At 37.5% G+C, this 5,537-nt stretch overlaps 1 non-coding gene across 1 annotated transcript; it reads left to right on the top strand.

Annotated features, from left to right (window-relative positions):
* Nucleotides 1–3,840: 3,840 nt before the first annotated feature.
* LOC123505261 lies at nucleotides 3,841–3,985 on the top strand. The gene has a single exon (XR_006675111.1). It is a non-coding gene; the product is annotated as a U4 spliceosomal RNA (small nuclear RNA).
* The last annotated feature ends 1,552 nt before the right edge of the window (nucleotides 3,986–5,537 follow it).

Consider the following 5,537-nt stretch of genomic DNA (forward strand, 5'->3'; position numbering starts at 1 on the left):
TTAATACCAAAAAAAAAAAAAAAAAAAAAAAAAAAAGCGAGGGAACGATTACCACGCCATAACGAACTGACACACAGTGATAAAAAAAAGTGTAAAAAAATATGAAGAGTGAACGAGTTACTGACATACTGCTAACAAGCGCGTGATGGAACTCAATGCAGTCATCAGCACCACCCCTTCATGTGAACTGACCATGAGCGGCACGCGAGTGACGGTCGCGAGTGACAACGTTGAGTGAGTCTCGGATCGATCCCTGGTGGAGTCTGCCTCTACAACTCATTGCTTCATGTTACGGGTGGGTCGATCCCCCTTGCCTGCTGTTCGTCATCGGCCAGAGCATGGGGGACGCGCGTGCCCTGCTAGTAATTGCATCAGTCCTCGTTAAGGCAGACTTTGAGGTAGTCTCCACGTTAGGGATTGACATGTTCGTTGACTAATAGCTCGATAAAAAGAGAGAGAGAGAGAGAGAGAGAGAGAGAGAGAGAGAGAGAGAGAGAGAGAGAGAGAGAGAGAGAGAGAGAGAGAGAGAGAGAGAGAGAGAGAGAGAGAGAAACAGTTATCTGTAGTTTAACCACCAGTAGGATGCAAAGGTTTCAAAAGATGTGAAAATTCCTCTTTTACTAATAATGACTACACAGAAATAGTTTTTATTCCAAACCTCGAAAAAGGACTTTTTTCGAGGTATGGGGTGTGTAGGGCGAGTGGGTGGACCGTACAATAATAATGGCGGGAATCGAATGAAAACTTCAATTAACGTTACAAAAAACTTTTCTTCAGTATGTTAGATATATTCATTTACTTTTATTCTGGATACTGCACAGGGGTCAACTGTTTCCTTGTTCCAGATGACTTCGTGTCACGTCAACCATTGTGGAAAGATTAGTCTTGAAAAAAATAAGCAAACCGTCTTGAAAAGATAAAGAAAAAGACAATCCATCAACATTCCATTCTCTCTCAGTGATTAGATGAAAGATAAATATCTCTTCTATAGTCTTAATACATGCATGATAGTGTTTCCTATCTCGTAGCCTTCCCTGTGATATCAACTATTTCTTTGGTAACACTCGGGATTTTCAGCACTTAACTAAAGAACTTTTACCTTCCTATAGAGCAATACATTACATTTTGTTAGCTATGTTATAAATCAAAATGAAACTCAAAAAAACGAAGTCTCAGAATTCAGAATGTTTCAATATCTGAACATCTCTACTAGCTATGACAAGGTTAAACTTTAAGAGATATTATTTTTCTTATTTAATTTCTTTCACTAAATTTTTTTATTTAATTTTTTTCACTACAGTAAGACGATCGTTCCTTATATTAATGGGTGAGCAAATGATTAACATTCAGTAGCAGCTTAAGAGCTTTCTTTCGATATCAATATGAGATCCCTAGCTTTTATATTAAGAGAATTATTTAATGTGAAATTTAATAAAAACTACATTCCGAATTATATATATATATATATATATATATATATATATATATATATATATATATATATATATATATATATATATATATATATATGGTGTGGAAAGAGGCACGGGTAGTACCAGTACACAAAAAGAGCGCCAGGACGGAAGCAGGCAACTAAAGGCCTCTCTCATTTCTGTCTGTGGTGGGCAAGGTGTTTGAAAGGGTTGTGGCAGAAGAAACCTGCTGTCACCTGGACGAAAACAACCCCATTAAGAACCAGCAGTTCAGTTTTAAAGTTGGCCGGTTTGCCTCAGACCTCCTTCTCCTACTCTCCTTCGACTGGCAGGATGCTCTGGATGATGGCCTAGACACCCTGGTGGTTGCTCTTGACATTGCAGAAGTCTTCAATCGGGTGTGGCATGCAGGGCTTCTATAAAAACTGCAAGGGTATCCAAGGAGACCTGCTCCACCTCCTAAGTGACTACCTCCAGAGCAGGCCTCAGTTCCACAGAGCTCTGTACTGGGATCAATAGTATGGAACCTGTATGTGGATGACCTACTGCAGCTAGTGCCAGAGATAGCTGCATATGCCGATGACTGTATGCTCTCCCACTCCTTCAGGCGCCAGGACAGCCATCAAGTAGCTGCTGAGTTTAGCCACAAACTCAACCTGATAAAGGAGTCGGGAGAGCGGTGGCAGGTCGACTTTGTCCCCACAAAGTCCCAAGCGATGGTAGTGTCCCGGTCCTGCGCTGCCTCCCGTGAGGTGGAGGGGCGTGTGAAGTTTGGAGACCCAACACTGCCACCCCAGGACCACATCAAGATCCTTTAAGTGAACGTGGATAGGGAGCTACGGCAGGCTTCGCTCCTAGTCACTGCTGTGTGCAGGATAGTGGCCTTCCTCGATCGTCGAGAAACTTTCCTGTTGAACAAGGCCCAGATAAGGCCTTATCTAAGGAACCTGGATAAAATGATGCGACGAGCCATGAGGCTGGTGGATGGTATCATACCCCAGCCATTACAGGACATTTTTCCTCTGGATCCTCTAGAGCACCGCGGGATGTTGGAGCTCGTGGTGTTTCATAAGGCCCAGATACAGGAAGTGCCACATCTTGCCAGACTTAGGCTACCCTATTGGCCGGTCGAGAGAGACACGAGGACGGTGTCTACAACCGACCAGCTAGTGTGGATGGCAAGGTCACGGTCAAGCCAGCACCAACGGACCTTCACCGCAAGGACCGCCCGACTGTGGAATCTTTTCACAGTGGCCACACCTGATGTCAGACAAATGTCTACTACTCAGGTGAAGCTGGCAGCCCACAGGTGGAGAACGTCCCTCCTTAGTCCCTGGACATGATTTTTTACATATATGTACATGTTGTTGTTTATTTTTATGTGAACATGTGTTTTTATTGTAGATTAGTATTGCAAATTTGTCTGTAACTTTTAAGATGTTTTTTTTAGGATAGTCATGAGACAAAGTGAACCTTTAAACCTTGTAAATACTTGTAATGATTGTTTAGATAAAAAATACAGAGAGAGAGAGAGAGAGAGAGAGAGAGAGAGAGAGAGAGAGAGAGAGAGTTCTTCGATTTCGTTATGGTTACATTCAAGCAAAACATGAAACTCATCCCCTATTACATTATTATTACACATATTACAAATCCTGTCCCATCTCTCTTGGTATTCTAGCATGCCTAACCGTTACAATAGCTAATCGGTGATAATTAGTTCCTTATCTACTAATGCTAATACGATGCGACTTGGGTAATTTCCTTAAATAACTTTAAAAAACAAAGCAATCTTTATATGAAACACAAGTATTACATGAGGACTTATCATTCATTAATGGCCTCCATTCTGTTATCCACTGACCTTTGATATTTCTGTCAAACGTAAGCTTGAACCAAGTATGATTATCTATTTCCTAACTGTCCCAGATTCACGACATACATGAATCATTCAACAATGCTCTTATATAATTATTTTAACCATGGTGATTTATAATTATTTTCAGCATACAATATAAGAAGATACTGACACATTATGTATTAAAGTTTGTTGTGTTTACCAGTTAGTAATTTAGTCCAATAATTCAACATTCTTGTTTTTATGTGAACACTTCCACGATACTTGCCTAACTCAACATATGCCATGGCATTGTACATATAGTATTGCTGACATTAAATATGAGCTTCAGAAAAGTTATGTGTACATTTTCTATATCTTTAATAACTTTGAACCTCAAAACCTCACAACCATACGTTATAACAGGTAGTATAATTGCATCAAATAGCTCCAGTTGCAAATCAACTGATAGAGCTGATTTTCAACATTTTATGAGACCGACCATTGCTCTTCTACCTTGCTGGCAAAGTTGTTCCTGAAATGTTTTAAAACTCAAATTATAATTCATCAACAATCTCAATAGTGGCAATGGCAGTATCGTAACCAATGAGGTTTATCCAAGGTGCGATTATTGCTCTTTGAAAACTTTTCTCAATACTCCGCCTGGACGACTTGAAATAAAGTCGGCCAAGGCAATTTCTGTAAGCAAAAATATTCTCCCTTAAACTTAAAGTTGAAATTTCTTCCTGTACATTGAACATTGGAAAATATAGTACTTTTAATCTTTTACAGTTGATATCCAGCTTTTATTTATCACAATATGTTTCCATTGCTTTCAGTGCATTACATAAACCTGTTTCACTCTTAGCTGATATAACAGTATCATCCGCATACATTAATACAAGCATACATTAATACAAGAAAATTCAGCATATCATCAACCTATTCATCTCCAATACTGACATAATTACAAATATTTCTTAACACATCGTCTTCATTATCATTCACATCCGTATATGGAGAACAAATGTGGTAGTAAATCTTTTCTTTATATAACTCCAATGTAACTGATAAAGCAGTCTGAAAGTTCCTTATTAACAGAAACACGAGATTTTACATTACTATACATAAATTTACTATTAACTCCTCCTACCTTCAGTAATTTATACTACAGTGCATCTCTCCATACGAGATCAAATGTTTTCCTGTAGTTTATAAACAGTAAAGTTTTTTTTTCTTCTTTACAAATCAATGAGGCCTTTAATTACAAATACATGATCAGTAGTGCAATATCCCTGCCTAAAATTAGTCTACATTTCATTTATAACATAATCAGTATCACAAAACTCCGCCAGTCTTGAATTTGATATTGTTCCTATCAGTTTTCCTAAACAATTTAACAAAATTATCCCTCTGTAATTATTTACATTTTGGATGTCCCCCCCAATTCCAAAATTGGGTACAATTCAAGTTAACCAGTCTTCTGGGTTGTGTCCTGTTTCTAATATTTTGCTGAAAAGCTTAATATAAAGTGGACATAATAACATGTGCTTGATGTTCTTAATATGTTCATTAGTGATGTTGATTCCAGCGGTTTTGCTATTCCTTAATTGTTGAATATATTTATTAATCTCGTCTTCTGTGATTTCCTTATTTAACACACTTTTATCATCAATGTTAATATCAATGCTAGTTGGGAATTCTTCAGTAACACATTTTTTTTAAATAAATTCAGTGATAAGAACTAGAATATAAGACTTCTTTTGTGTCTCGTACAATATTTTCCAACACAGTCTGGAATCTTTAGTTTTAACAGTCCGTAACTATGCAATGAGATTTTTTCTTTCCTTGGCTATAACTCTTTTCAGCTCTCTTACAATTCTTGCTCTTAATTATCATGTCATTATAACTGGTAAAGGTCTTCTCTACGTTATCTTTATGTTTCGCTCTATGATACTCGTTTATACTTACGAAACATCTTTTGTCAAAGTCTGATATTACAAATATTACTTACCTTTCTCTGGAGATACTTTTAAAGCTGGCTCAATACATATTTTCTTCATATCAGAATTCAACTCTGAAACAGACTTAAAATATACATTGTTAATCACGTATTTCACCAACTCCTTGTTTATATCACTAATATAATCATCACTTTATATTGATCATAGTGTCTTGGTTTGCTTGGTTTGCCGTTAGTCCTTTCTGATACTTTTCATCAGACCAACACTTGCTCTATAAAATCTTTACTATTTGTAATGCTCAGTGAT

Source organism: Portunus trituberculatus, chromosome 17 (assembly GCF_017591435.1).
Source record: "Portunus trituberculatus isolate SZX2019 chromosome 17, ASM1759143v1, whole genome shotgun sequence".
NCBI lineage: Eukaryota > Metazoa > Arthropoda > Malacostraca > Decapoda > Portunidae > Portunus > Portunus trituberculatus.